The 16,569-nt window shown below is 37.2% G+C and overlaps 1 protein-coding gene across 4 annotated transcripts in view; it reads right to left on the minus strand.

The window, feature by feature from the left end:
* KIAA1328 (KIAA1328 ortholog) overlaps positions 1 to 16,569 on the minus strand; it is a 375,328-nt gene that overhangs the window by 110,658 nt on the left and 248,101 nt on the right. The window lies entirely within an intron of this gene.

Below are 16,569 nucleotides of genomic sequence, written 5' to 3' on the forward strand. Positions count from 1 at the left end.
AGGTAAGAAATGCTGACTGACTCACAAAAAAAAAAAAAAAAAAAAAAAAAAGGAGTATAAACATATTGATTGCCTCCAATTCTAAAATATACATTTTAACCTTAAAAAATATACAATTTCTACTGTATAAGTATGGTAGAACAGAGATTGCTTTTCCTCTTTATATTGACATATTTTTCTACTTGCCACCTACCTGATAGTGCTTTTCATGTTAAGAAAGGAGGAAATTTCTAAAATCTACATCCTTGCTTGGAATCTTATACTTCCAGATTCCTTTTATATTAGTTTCTTTGTTTTTTTTTTTTCTAGAAGCTCATCAAACTTTCTAATGAGGTAGAGTTTAAAATGGTATCCTTTTCTACTTTTGCCTCAAAGACACCTGCTTTCACATAAAACACTTATGATTGAAAGACAAATAGAGCAAAATTTCTACAGTTTATCAGAATAGTAAACTACCTCATGGCTAAAACTTTCACTTTCAAGCAGAACTAGAGACTTTTCTGGTTCCCTTTATGAGTTCCTGGGCTGGCTCTCTGGATGAACTGCAAGACCTTTTGATTTCTTTAATAAAACCATTCCTTTCTTACACCATCCAGAATCTTTGCCCTTCACTTTACTAACAAAGAACAAAGATTATATAATCCCTTTACCAAACCACAAGGAATTAGAAATAATTACTCATCTTTCTCATTCTCCATGAGCAGTAAGCTCAAGTTGTGCTTTTCTTTACCTTTCCAGCTCAGCCAAACTAATTTCTGTGTATCATTTTACAAGGAAGAAAATAAGCAAATAAAACCCAAAACACTTGACATTAATATTCTATGGAGGGCATTTTAGTAAGTGTCACTGAGATTCAGGGCATTGAAGTTCTGTTTACAATCCCACCTTTTCTTATTGCTAAAGCAGTGCAGCTACCATTAGATCACACTAAGAAGTCATGGACTAATTAATACATTGTAAAACCAAGATGAATTTTTTTTTAAAAACCTATGCTTTCTGGAGGGTTTTTATCACAAATGGGTGTTGAACTTTGTCAAAAGCTTTTTCTGCATCTATTGAGATGATCATATAGTCTTCCTCCTTCAATTTGTTAATATGGTGTATCACATTGATTTATTTGCGTATATTGAAGAATCCTTGCATTCCTGGGATAAACTCCACTTGATCATAGTGTATGATCCTTTTAATGTGCTGTTGGATTCTGTTTGCTAGTATTTTGTTGAGCATTTTTGCATCTATGTTCATCAGTGATATTGGCCTGTAGTTTTCTTTCTTTGGGACATCTTTGTCTGGTTTTGGTATCAGGGTGATGGTGGCCTCATAGAATGAGTTTGGGAGTGTTCCTCCCTCTGCTATATTTTGGAAGAGTTTGAGAAGGATAGGTGTTAGCTCTTCTCTAAATGTTTGATAGAATTTGCTTGTGAAGCCATCTGGTCCTGGGCTTTTGTTTGTTGGAAGATTTTTAATCACAGTCTCAATTTCAGCGCTTGTGATTGGTCTGTTTATATTTTCTATTTCTTCCTGGTTCAGTCTTGGCAGGTTGTGCATTTCTAAGATTTGTCCATTTCTTCCAGGTTGTCCATTCTATTGGCATAGAGTTACTTGTAGTAATCTCTCATGATGCTTTGTATTTCTGCAGGGTCAGTTGTCACTTCTCCTTTTTCATTTCTAACTCTATTGAGTCTTCTCCCTTTCTTTGTTGATGAGTCTAATGGTTTATCAATTTTGTTTATCTTCTCCAGGAACCAGCTTTTAGTTTTATTGATCTTTGCTATCATTTCTTTCATTTCTTTTTCATTTATTTCTGATCTGCTCTTTATGATTTTTCCTTCTGCTAACTTTGGGGTGTTTTTTGTTCTTCTTTCTCTAATTGCTTTAGGTGTAAGGTTAGGTTGTTTATTTGAGATATTTCTTGTTTCTTGAGTTAGGATTGCATTTCTATAAACTTCCCTCTTAGAACTGCTTTTGTTGCATCCCATAGGTTTTGGGTTATTGTGTTTTCATTGTCATTTGTCTCTAGGTATTTTTTGATTTCCTCTTTGATTTCTTCAGTGATCTCTTGGTTATTAAGTAGTGTATTGTTTAGCCTCCATGTGTTTGTAGTTTTTATAGATTTTTTTCCCTGTAATTGATACCTAGTCTCATAGCATTGTGGTTGGAAAAGATACTTGATACGCTTTCAATTTTCTTAAATTTCCAAGGTTTGATTTGTGACCCAGGATATGATCTACCCTGGAGAATGTTCCATGAGCACTTGAGAAGAAAGAGTATTCTGTTTTATAGGACGGAATGTCCTATAAATATCAATTAAGTCCATCTTGTTTAATGTATCATTAAAAAAATTTTTTTTTTAATGTATCCTTTAAAGGTTGTGTTTCCTTATTTATTTTCATTTTGGATGATCTGCCCATTGGTGAAAGTGGAAAAAATAATAAATAAATAAATATTGTTACTCATTAGGGGGAAAAACTGATAAATTTGACCACATTAAAAAAATACCTAGAAACAAATGATAGTGGAGACACAACAACCCAAAACCTATGGGATGCAGCAAAAGCAGTTCTAAGGGGGAAGTTTATAGCAATACAAGCCCACCTTAAGAAGCAGGAAACATCTCGAATAAACAACCTAACCTTGCACCTCAAGCAATTAGAGAAAGAAGAACAAAAAAGCCCCAAAGCTAGCAGAAGGAAAGAAATCATAAAAATCAGATCAGAAATAAATGAAAAAGAAATGAAGGAAACGATAGCAAAGATCAATAAAACTAAAAGCTGGTTCTTTGAGAAGATAAACAAAATAGATAAACCACTAGCCAGACTCATCAAGAAAAAAAGGGAGAAGACTCAAATCAATAGAATTAGAAATGAGAAAGGAGAAGTAACAACTGACACTGCAGAAATAAAAAAAACCATGAGAGATTACTACAAGCAACTCTATGCCAATAAAATGGACAATCTGGAAGAAATGGACAAATTCTTAGAAATGCACAACCTGCCAAGACTGAATCAGGAAGAAATAGAAAATATGAACAGACCAATCACAAGCACTGAAATTGAAACTGTGATTAAAAATCTTCCAACAAACAAAAGCCCAGGACCAGATGGCTTCACAGGTGAATTCTATCAAACGTTTAGAGAAGAGCTAACACCTAACCTTCTCGAACTCTTCCAAAATATAGCAGAGGGAGGAACACTCCTCAATTCCTTCTACGAGGCCACCATCACCTTGACACCAAAACCAGACAAGGATGTGACAAAGAAAGAAAACTACAGGCCAATATCACTGATGAACATAGATGCAAAAATCCTCAACAAAATACTAGCAAACAGAATCCAACAGCACATTAAAAGGATCATACACCATGATCAAGTGGGGTTCATTCCAGGAATGCAAGGATTCTTCAATATACACAAATCTATCAATGTGATACACCATATTAACAAATTGAAGGAGAAAAACCATATGATCACCTCAACAGATGCAGAGAATGCTTTTGACAAAATTCAACACCCATTTATGATAAAAACCCTGCAGAAAGTAGGCATAGAGGGAACTTTCCCCAACATAATAAAGGCCATATATGACAAGCCCACAGCAAACATCATCCTCAATGGTGAAAAACTGAAAGCATTTCCACTAAGATCAGGAACAAGACAAGGTTGCCCACTCTCACCACTCTTATTCAACATAGTTTTGGAAGTTTTAGCCACAGCAATCAGAGAAGAAAAGGAAATAAAAGGAATCCAAATCGGAAAAGAAGAAGTAAAGCTATCACTGTCTGCAGATGACAGGATACTATACATAGAGAATCCTAAAGATGCTACCAGAAAACTACTAGAGCTAATCAATGAATTTGGTAAAGTAGCAGGATACAAAACTAATGCACAGAAATCTCTGGCATTCCTATATACTAATGATGAAAAATCTGAAAGTGAAATCAAGAAAACACTCCCATTTACCATTGCAACAAAAAGAATAAAATATCTAGGAATAAACCTACCTAAGGAGACAAAAGACCTGTATGCAGAAAATTATAAGACACTGATGAAAGAAATTAAAGATGATACAAATAGATGGAGAGATATACCATGTTCTTGGATGGGAAGAATCAACATTGTGAAAATGACTCTACTACCCAAAGCAACCTACAGATTCAATGCAATCCCTATCAAACTACCACTGGCATTTTTCACAGAAGTAGAACAAAAAATTTCACAGTTTGTATGGAAACACAAAAGACCCCGAATAGCCAAAGCAATCTTGAGAACGAAAAAAGGAGCTGGAGGAATCATGCTCCCTGACTTCAGACTATACTACAAAGCTACAGTAATCAAGACAGTATGGGACTGGCACAAAAACAGAAAGATAGATCAATGGAACAGGATAGAAAGCCCAGAGATAAACCCACGCACATATGGTCACCTTATCTTTGATAAAGGAGGCAGGCATGTACAGTGGAGGAAGGACAGCCTCTTCAATGAGTGGTGCTGGGAAAACTGGACAGGTACATGTAAAAGTATGAGATTAGATCGCTCCCTAACACCATACACAAAAATAAGCTCAAAACGGATTAAAGACCTAAATGTAAGGCTAGAAACTATCAAACTCTTAGAGGAAAACATAGGCAGAACACTCTATGACATAAATCACAGCAAGATCCTTTCTGACCCACCTCCTAGAGTAATGGAAATAAAAACAAAAATAAACAAATGGGACCTAATGAAACTTCAAAGCTTTTGCACAGCAAAGGAAACCATAAACAAGACCAAAAGACAACCCTCAGAATGGGAGAAAATATTTGCAAATGAAGCAACTGACAAAGGATTAATCTCCAAAATTTACAAGCAGCTCATGCAGCTCAATAACAAAAAAACAAACAACCCCATCCAAAAATGGGCAGAAGACCTAAATAGACATTTCTCCAAAGAAGATATACAGAATGCCAACAAACACATGAAAGAATGCTCAACATCATTAATCATTAGAGAAATGCAAATCAAAACTACAATGAGATATCATCTCACACCAGTCAGAATGGCCATCATCAAAAAATCTAGAAACAATAAATGCTGGAGAGGGTGTGGAGAAAAGGGAACACTCTTGCACTGCTGGTGGGAATGTGAATTGGTTCAGCCACTATGGAGAACAGTATGGAGGTTCCTTAAAAAACTACAAATAGAATTACCATATGACCCAGCAATCCCACTACTGGGCATATACCCTGAGAAAACCAAAATTCAAAAAGAGTCATGTACCAAAATGTTCATTGCAGCTCTATTTACAATAGCCCGGAGATGGAAACAACCTAAGTGCCCATCATCGGATGAATGGATAAAGAAGATGTGGCACATATATACAATGGAATATTACTCAGCCTTAAAAAGAAACGAAATTGAGTTATTTGTAATGAGATGGATAGACCTAGAGTCTGTCATACAGAGTGAAGTAAGTCAGAAAGAAAAAGACAAATACCGTATTCTAACACATATATATGGAATTTAAGAAAAAAAAGGATGTCATGAAGAACCTAGGGGTGGGACGGGAATAGAGACGCAGACCTACTGGAGAACGGACTTGAGGATATGGGGAGGGGGAAGGGTGAGTTTTGACAGGGCGAGAGAGAGTCATGGACATACACACACTAACAAACGTAGTAAGGTAGATAGCTAGTGGGAAGCAGCCGCATGGCACAGGGATATTAGCTCGGTGCTTTGTGACAGCCTGGAGGGGTGGGATAGGGAGAGTGGGAGGGAGGGAGACGCAAGAAGGAAGACATGTGGGAACATATGTGTATGTATAACTGACTCACTTTGTTATAAAGCAGAAACTAACACACCATTGTAAAGCAATTATACCCCAATAAAGATGTTAAAAATAAAAAATAAAAAAATAAAAAAAATTTAATAAAAAAAAAGGAACAAAAAACCCCCACTTTCTCTGATTCATTTGCATATTATTATGTCTTTATACTTTCCTGTTTTAAAAAATAAAGTTTTTAGCTTGGAATAATTTTAGATTTCCAGGGGAGTTTCAAAGACACACAGATCAATGGAATACAATAGAGAGCCCAGTAATGAACCCACACTTATATAGGCAATTAATCTATGACAAAGGAGGCAAGAACACAGAATGGTGAAAAGACAGCCTATTCAATAAATAATGTTGGGAAAACTGGACAGCTACATGCTGAAGAATTGAACTGGAGTACTCTTTTATACCATGCACAAAAATAAATTCGAAATGGATTAAAGACTTGAATGTAAGACCTGAAATAATAAAACTTCTAGAAGAAAACATAAACAGTATGCTCTTTGACATCAGTCTTAGCAATATTGTTTTTTGGATATGTCTCCTCAGGCAAGGGAAACAAAAATAAACAAATGGGATTTTATCAAACTAAAAAGCGTTTGGACAGTAAGGAAACTATCAGTAAAATGAAAAGGCCACCTACTGAATGGGATAAGATATTTGCAAATGATGTATCTGATGAGTTAATATCCAAAATACACAAAGAACCCATACAACTCAACATCAAAAAAACAACCCAAATAGAAAATGGGCAGAAGACATGAATAGACATTACTCCAAAGAAGACATACAGATGGCCAATAGACAAATGAAAAGATGCTCAACATTACTAATTATCAGGGAAATGCAAATCAAAACCACCGTGAAATATCACCTCACACCTGTCAGAATGGCTATTAACAAAAGATGCCAAATAACAAGTGTTGGCAAGGATGTGCAGAAAAGGGAACACTCATGTAATATTGGTGGGAATACAAACTGGTGCAGCCACTATGAAAAATGGTACAGAGATGCCTCAATAAATTGAAAATAGGACTACTCTATGATCAAGCAATTACACTCCTGGGTATATATCTGTAGAAAACGAAAACACTATTTGAAGAGATACATGCACCTCTATGTTCATTGCAGGATTATTTACAATAGCCAAGATACAGAAAACCCAAGGGTCCATCAATAGATGACTGAATAAATAAGCTATATATATGATGGAATGTTACACAGCAATTAAAAAGAATGAAATCTTGTCATTTACAACAACATGGATGGACCTAGAGAGTATTGCGCTTAGTGAAATAAGTCAGACACAGAAAGACAAATACTGTATGATTTCAATTATATGTGGAATCTAAAAAACAAAACAAATGAACAAACATAGCAAAACAGAAATGGAGTTATAGATACAGAGAACAAACAGGTGGTTGTCAAAGGATGGAGGTTGGGGGAAGAAATGGGTGAGGGAGATTAATAGGTACAAACTTCTAGTTCCAAATTAAATGAGTCACAGCTATGAAATATACAATGTGGGGAATCTAGTTAATACCTATGTATGGTGACATTGTAACTACACTTGTGGTGCTCATTTTGAAATGTATAGCACTACCAAATCACTATGGTGTGTAAGAGGAACTAACATAGTGTTGTAGGTCTATCATACTTCAAAGTAAACAAAGAAACAAACTCTTAGATCAGATTTGTGGTTCCCAGAGGAGGGAGGTGTGTCGGGGGGGGGGAACTGGATGAAGGCAGTCAAAAGGTACAAACTTCCAGGTAAGATAAACAAGTACTAGGGATGTAATGTACAATATGATAAATATAATTAACGCTGCTTCATACATAACACCATATGTTATACATGAAATTTGTTAGAGTAAATCCTCAGAGTTCTCATCATAAGAAAAATTTTTTTCTATTTCTTTGAGAGGATGGATGTTCACCAAATTTTTGTGATAATTTCATGATGTATGTACGTCAAATCATTATGATGTACACCTTAAACTTATACAGTGCTGTATGTCAATTATATCTCAATAAAACTGGAAGAAAACAGCAGCAGCAACAACAAAGCTATATTAATCAAGATAGTATGTTAATGGTATTAAGAAATTGATCTAATTTAACAGAATACAGTTCAGGGGAACATAAACAAACAAACAAATAAAAGGTTTTTAAAAGTTAACATCTTTTGGTAGTATATATAAGTCCATGCCACTCTCTCACTTCAACATAGGGAGATCAGCTCGGTTCTTTGTGACCACCTAGACAGGTGGGATAGGGAGGGTGGGAGGGAGATGCAAGAGGGAGGGGTTATGGGGATATATGTATATGTATAGCTGATTCACTTTGTTATAAAGCAGAAACTAACACACCATTGTAAAGCAATTATACTCCAATAAAGATGTTAAAAAAATGGTAACATCTTACAATAGTATGGTACATTTGTCGAAACTACGAAAACAACATTGGTGCATAACTATTAACTGCACCCTAGACTATTTGGATTTCACCAGGTTTTACACTTACTGTTGTTGTTCCAGGATATTCCACACTGCATTTAGTCATCATGTCTTCTTAGTTTCCTTTGGCCTGTGACAGTTGCTCAGTCTTTCATGACTTTACTTGACCAGTTTTGGGGAGAATTGGTTAGGTATTTTATACAATGTTCCTCAAATTGGACTTGTCTTTGTTTCCACCATCATAAGTACAATGCTATTAGTGTTTGGGAAGAAAACTACAGAGGTGAAGTTCGTTCCTTATCACAACATATGAGGGGTTACATGATATCTACATGACTATTCATTGGTGATGTTAGTCTTGATAATTTGATTAAGATAGTATTCACCATATTTCTCCACTGTAAAGTATGGCTTTCCTCCTTTCCAAATCCTTCTTATTCCGTGGGTGTGAGTCACTAAGTTACACTCAAGCAGAGTGAAGTTCAAGCTCTACCTCCCAGAGAGGGAAGTATTTACTTAAATTATTTGGAATTCTTCTGAAGAAAGACCTGTCCCTTTTCTTTCACTTACTTATTCATTGATCATCCATTTATATCAGTATGGACTCATCTACGGTTATTTTATACTTTGGGTTGTAATCCAGTATCACACTATTTGTTTTGTTGATCAAATTGTTCCAGTTTGGGCCATTGGAGGCTCTTTTAGGTTAGCTCCTCTGTCCCCTTGACATTCCATCATCCTTTTGATTTTTGAGTACTTTCTTTCTTTCTGGCTTCAGGCTCATCTTTTCTTTGTCCCATCCTTCTAATTAGGCATTTTTCTTAGGAGTCCTGGTTTATTTTACTGGAGAATGGTATTTAGAAACCAAGACCTATGTGCTGGGTGTGCTCATTGCTACTCTGTATCACTGCTTCCAGCCAGGACCTCTCAGCATAGGAAATATATATTATGTATACTAACCTATATGTGTGTGTATATATATATATATATATATATATATATATATATACATCCATCTCTGTGTGAACACACAAACACACACACAAAATGGATTGAATTATGTCCCTCTAAAATCCATATGTTGAAGCCCTAACCCCCAATGTGATGGTATTGGTATTTGGAGATGGGGGCCTCTGGGGAAGTACTTAGGTTTAGGTTATGAGAGTGATGCTCTATGACGGGAGTAGTGCCATCATAAGAGGAGACACCAGAGATCTTGCTCACTCTCTCTCCACCATGTGAGGACACAGTGAAAAGGCAGTCATCTGCAAGCCAAGAAGAGAGCCCTCACCAGAACATGAACATGCTGGTACTCTGATTTCACACTTCCAGCTTCCAGAACTGTGAGAAAATAAATTTTTTTTGTTTAAGCCACCCAGTCTTTGGTATTTGGTTATGGCAGCCTGAACAGACTAAGACAATACATAAACATATATATATACTAATGTCTCCAACTCTAATCTAGTACCACAGTATTCATTCTAGCCTTATGCTTTTGTTTATGTTTAATTTTTCCCTCTGTCTTTTTTCAATTTATAGATTGTAGGTATCTAGTATTAGTAGCTGTCAGGGGGCTGGAGATATATCTTACTGGAATAGACATTTACTCTAGATATGGATTTGTCTTCTGTGCCCACATTGCTTATACCAAAATTACCATCCATGGATCTACAGAATGGTTTATTTATCATCATGGTATTTTACACAGCATTGCCTCTGATAAAAGAACTTACTAAAGGGAGGAAAAATAATATTCATTGTATATCAGTCAAGGTCCAGTGAGGAGAGAGACATTATAGAATTATTTGAACAGGAAATGTTTAACATTAGGAATTATTAATTATAACATGGAATTGAAGTCATGAGTGATTGGCTAGCAAGAGGTACATGGAACTCTGGAGAATATAGAAAGAGTAGATAGAAAGAGCAGTTACCACCCCTAGGTGCTGCGCTAGACTCATGAAGATGAAGCCTTCACTCACAGAGGTTAGATTCAGATTTTATTGGAGGGAGCATGGCCAACAGAACTTTCTGGAAATCTGACCTATGATCTTGCTAGAAATCCATCTTCTCGGACAAGGGTTGGCAAACTTTTCTGTAAAGGCCAAATGGTAAATATTGTAGGCTTTGTGGGGCATACAGTCTCTGTCACAATTACTCAGTTCCGCAGTTGGAATGCGAAACTTCCCGGTACTGACTAGAGGAATGGTTGTAGCTAGGTTTCAGTGAAACTTTACAAAAACACCTGGTGGCTCGATTTGGCATGCAGGCCTCCTCTAGAGTGTCTGGGAGTTCTGTTCAAAGGACGATGTCTCACTAGAGGAACTCTGCTACAAAACAGCCTAGAGGGGAGAGGGGAGTATTGGGGAAAGCTGCTGGCTGCTGAGTGCTGCTTGGAGCCTGATGCTGGAGAAGCCCACACTGCTAAGGGAGCTGGGTGCTGAGGAAGCTGTGCATGATGCAGGAATCACTTATTTGTCCAGTGCTTCCCCCCCGCCCCCAAAAAAAGGCCTTTAGAATTCTATTATAAGTTTTATATTTACAGTATTTTCATTCCTATAATACATTTGTCTCTCACAGCTCATGTTTATTAATAAATTATTAAATATTCCTTCAAAAAAAAACCCCTTACTTCACAGCAAGTTAAATAGTACAATATGCCCATGCTTATGAAATTCACTTGTCTTAGCATATCCCCCGTTATCCTGAAGCAGCTATCCTGAAGAACAATGAAGTGGCCTTAAATGACTTGCAACAATGCCAGCTAGGAGGCAATACCTTGTGGGGCTGAAGAAAGGTCCTACAGGATGCTCTAAATATGCTTTAAATCAGTATCCAATATGTGGTGCTGTTTCTCCCATAGCCGTGATTCACAAGTCCAAGAAAGAAGATGGAAATGGAAGTAGCCCACTCACCACGGACCAGAGTGATCCGTTAGCAAGTTTTTTGCTTTCCTTCCCCATGAACTTAGGGTCTATTGGTCTAGAGGTCTTAGTTCCAAAGGGAGGAATGTTTCTACTAGGAGACACCACAGTGATTCCACTGAACTGGAAGATGACACTGCCACCCAACCACTTTGGGCTCCTCATGCCTCTGAATTATCAGACAAATAAAAGGGTTACTGTACAGGCTAGGGTAACTGATCATAACTACTGAGAGGGAAATGAGCTGCTATTACACAATGGAGATAAGGAGAAATATGTTTGGAATACAGGAGCTCCCTTAGGGTGTCCTATGATTACAAGTCAATGGGAGGCTATAGAAATCCAATTCAGGCACGACTGTTAATAGCCCGCCCCTTCAGGAGTGAAGTTTCGGGTCACCCCACCAGACAAAGAACCATGACTAGCTGAAGTGTTCGCTGACAGCAAAGGGAATATGGAATGGGTAGTGGAACAAATAGTTATAAATACCAGCTACAGCCATGTGGTCAGTTGCAGAAATAAGGACTGTAATAGTTGAGTATTTCTTCCTTATTTTGTTATAAATGTTTGTATACGTATATTAACCAAATATTTTTGTTTTCTCTCCTATCTTATCCCTTTATCACCTAAGATGCATTAATAATAATTAACTTTACATCACAACATTGAAATGAAAGGATATCAAGGAGAAGAGTGACCATCACCCAAGGACTTCACATCCTCTTCTGGGGAAAGGATGTTTTGAGTTGTATTTGGGATAGTTGTATCACGTTATGTGGGAGTACTCCTTTTTTATTATCTCTACTTAGAGATTAAATACAGTTTAAGGAGATGCGTATGGGTGCCAAGTTGACAAGGGGTGGACAGTGATGGTCTTATTTATATGTCAACTTGGCTAGGCTACAGTTCATAAATCAAACACTAAACTAGGTGGTGTTGTGAAGGTATTTTACAGATGTGATTAAAATCCATAAAATCTTAGGCAATCTTGATGGGCCTGATTCAATTTCTTGAGAAGCCTTCAAAGCAGAGTTGAGGCTTCCCTGAAAAAGAAAAAAATCCCCACTGTGGACAGTAGCTTCAGCCCTTACCTGAGATTTACAGCCTGCCCTTACTGACAGCCTGCCTTATGGACTTCAGACCTGCCTTAGCCAGTTCCTTGCAATACACCTCATAATACATACCTCCTACTGGTTCTGTTTCCCTGGTTGTCCCTGACCTACACAATCCTTCACCATGCCACATGATATAATAAAGAAAGATCCTCTTTCCATCCAATAGCTAAGGGTTCAGATTCAAGGTTAAAGGATTAAAGCTTGCATACCCTATTTACCAAAAGAGAAAATGCCAAATAGCAAAAGCAACACAGAAATCAATCCTTTCCACCACTGGAGAAAGAGAAAAACAAAGGAGTTGAGTTCAATATAAATTTTTTTTTTCTGTAGATTATCAAAAATTAGCACCGTTTCATATGTAATAGCCAGTTCTTCTGAGACAGGCATCCACCTACAGCAAACCACCACAGGATAATCAAGATCATAACCATATCTGCAGACACTTTATGATCAAAAGGTATGCTCAGAAACAGTCATTTCTTTTCATCTTACCTTCAATAACCCCCCAGTTACCTGATCTACCCAGAGTTCCTGAATACACACTTCTACAAATAAAAGAATGCCTTGATTTTTAAACTTTTGCATTTATATGTGTTTGTCCTCTGCATATTCAATTGTCCTGAATCCAACAATCAGTTTTTAAACTATATCTAGGCAGTTAGAAAAGCCACCCGAAGCTACTGTTAATTAAAAATAAAAAAACTTTTACGGCACCTAAAAACTTTACATCCTTTCAGAGAGAACTGTTGGGACTGCTGAAAACAAGAATAAATTAATTGATCTAATAATCACTAGTCTTAATCTTGCTGCCTCCATTCTTTTATAGGCATATAAAAGTCTTATATGCCATGGTGGGGGCTTCCCTGGTGGCGCAGTGGTTAAGAATCCACCTGCCAATGCAGGGGACACGGGTTTGATCCGTGGTCCGGGAGGATCCCACATGCTGCGGAGCAACTAAACCAACGTGCCACAGTTACTGAAGCCCATGCGACTAGAGCCTGTGCTCCGCAAAGAGAAGCCACCGCAATGAGAAGTCCACGCACCGCAACGAAGAGTGGCCCCCACTTGCAGCAACTAGGGAAAGCCTTCTCGCAGCAACGAAGACCCAGCACAGCCAAAAATAAATAAATTAAAAAAAAACAAAAAACGTAGCATGATGGTGTACTAAGGACACAAAGAAAATAAATCAGAATCAGTCTTTTAGTTATTTATTCTCTACCTGTGTTTCATTGTTTTCTTAGAACCTTTTTTCCAATTGATTGTGTAAAATTCAATGTATAAAATTTAAAAAAGGACATTTAATGTATCCTTAAAAAAAAAAGTCTTATATGCCAATGTGATGCTTTTGGTAAAATGCTTTTGGCCTCCATTCATTTTGTCTTAGCTCTTACTCCCTTTTCCCTCTGCAAAATATCTTATGTGCAAATACTTCAACTGTACAGATGAAACACAGCAATATGTCACAGATTCCTTTCATAGAAAAATATTATGTATTTGTAGAGAAAAAGAAGGACTCAAGAATGGACATATTTTATCAACTAGGTCATAATATCCAGAAACAGTCCTTTGTATTCTACCAAAGATTTGATATGATAATTAAATCTGCATTTGTAGGCTTCATACTAATCTGTATTTATTGGGGCTTGCAAAAAATGCTAAAAAATAAATGATATTTTTAAACCAACTGACACCTCTAGCGCAACTGTTTTTCTCTCTCTCCTGGGAAACAATGTTCACTATCCAAGATGCCACCTCTGTTCCATATTGTGACAAGAACCCATATGTTTCAGATTGGAACAGGACAGGCAGTTACTGTCTAAAAAGAAATCAAATAGCTCTTATTCTAAATAAATCTGGGAATGAGGTTATCAAAGCAAGCTGCACTGAAACTTCCAATTCCCCAATCCCGCTAATATTGTTGGCTGCGAGAAAATTACTTTCACAAAGATTTGTGTAAGTATGTTAAAGCAAAGGTGGAAAACCACCATGTTATTCATTTGTGTGCAGCTGATAAAGTGTAAATATTTATACAATTCATTATCCAGCTCCTTGTATTTAACCAGTGGTAGAGGTAATATTCTTCAGGAGATTTTTCTAATTTCTGTAGATGATGCTCTCTATCCTCTACCCACATGTACATATAAACCAGACCCTGGGAAAATGCTATGCAGCCAAATAATCTAACACCCTGAAAAATCTATGACTTGCCAGTTCAGAAAATACTTATCCCACAAATTCATTACGTTCTAAGATGACAAATGTGATTTAAATTATCCAGAGCCAAGAACATGTAGATATCACACATGAAGCTAATTCTAAGGATATGCTATACAAGGGGCAAAGGTTTGCCTTTTCCTATTTGAGTGCTATCAATCTGCAAAGTAACAAAGCACATGCAGACAATAGCTTGGGAGAACTCTAAGTAGCCTTATGTTTCAATCTATAGCTATTATTTGAAAACCTGTGTTTGTGCTAAGGGTAGAGAAGGGAGGTACACTAGTATGGAATGTAAGAAGGAAGCTTTGCTCTTGAAGGCTATGTAAGGTCATGGTAAGGCACGGATAGAACAGGCACCAGACTGAGGGATGTGCTTCCATCCCCATAATGCTTAAAATTAAGAAAAAGGAAAACTGGGTTTAATAAATTATATATTTATCACCAGTTTATCTTTAAAAATTTTTTGGTTATATAGTTTTTAAAAATAAAATTATTCACCAGGGAATAGGTCTCATAAATAGAATTTGAATAGTATTTGCTCCTGCTTGTCATATCATTGTATCTGTTATAAATACAGAATGGGATGCCATCTTGGAGAACTAAGTTTTAAAAAGCAATTCCCAAGTACAGGAAGGGGTAAGAAAAATCTTGAGGAGCAAGACAGAAAGGCTGATGCAGTCTGAAAGCAAGCAAAGCTTTGTACTATCTCTTTTGTTCTTAGCTATCTTTATTTTGAATATTGAAAAATACTAAAAATGAAGACGATTTTTTAAAGTTTTACTGAGATAAATTTAAATATATACTATAAAATTCACCCATTTAAAGCAATTCTTAGTAAGTTTAGTAGGTGCACTTAGTAAGTGCAACCATCACCACAATCTAACTTTATAACAGTTCCAACACCCCAAAAAGAAACCCCATGCGTTTTGCAGTTCCTCTCCATTCCCACCACCTGCATTAGGCAATCACTAATTTACATTCTTTATTTATAGATTTGACTTTTCTGGACATTTCATATAAATGGAAAGACACAATTTGTGGTCTTTGTGATGACCTTCTTTCAGTTAGCATGTTGTCAAGGTTCATCCTTGCTGTAGAATGTATTAATATGTGTTCCTTTTTATTGCCAAATATTACATTGTATGGATATATGACATTTGTTTACCTATTCACCAGCTACTGGACATTTGGCTTGTTTTTACTTTTTGGCTATTCTGAATAATGATGCCATAAGCAGTCACACAGAAGTCTTTGTGTGGATGTATGTTACCTGGGAGTGGAATTGTTGGGTCATATGGTAATTTTTTTTTTTTTTTTTTTTTTTTTTTGCGGTACGCGGGCCTCTCAGTGTTGTGGCCTCTCCCGTTGCGGAGCACAGGCTCCGGACGCGCAGGCTCAGCGGCCGTGGCTCACGGGCCCAGCCGCTCCGCGGCATGTGGGATCTTCCCGGACCGGGGCACGAACCCGCGTCCCCTGCATCGGCAGGCGGACTCTCAACCGCTGCGCCACCAGGGAAGCCCAAATTTTTTTTTTTTTTTTTTTTTGTGGTACACGGGCCTCTCACTGCTGTGGCCTCTTCCGTTAAGGAGCACAGGCTTAGGACGCTCAGGCCCAGCGGGCATGGCTCACGGGCCCAGCTGCTCCGGGGCACGTGGGATCTTCCCGGTCCAGGGCACGAACCCGTGTCCCCTGCATCGGCAGGCGGATTCTCAACCACTGCGCCACCAGGGAAGCCCCTTTATGGTAATTTTAAGTGATGATTTTTATATTTATCAAAAAGGTGAAGGATTTAAAAAGATTAAAATGTGGGTCTAGAAGAAAGTACTGAAGAGGAAAGAGATTTTTATATTATAGCTCCAAAAAAAATTGAGAGAAGATATGAAGATCACAGTCTAATCCCTGAAAATTTCTCTATTAGCAAAGCTATGTAAATTCAACTAATAGGACAATTTTTTCTCATTTTACTTTAGTTATGCTTTATGCTGCAATGTCTCTGAGCCCTATTTTACAGTTTTACTGATGATGTCTAATGTGTCTAAGGTAGACAGC

This window comes from Phocoena sinus, chromosome 14 (assembly GCF_008692025.1).
Source record: "Phocoena sinus isolate mPhoSin1 chromosome 14, mPhoSin1.pri, whole genome shotgun sequence".
Lineage (NCBI taxonomy): Eukaryota > Metazoa > Chordata > Mammalia > Artiodactyla > Phocoenidae > Phocoena > Phocoena sinus.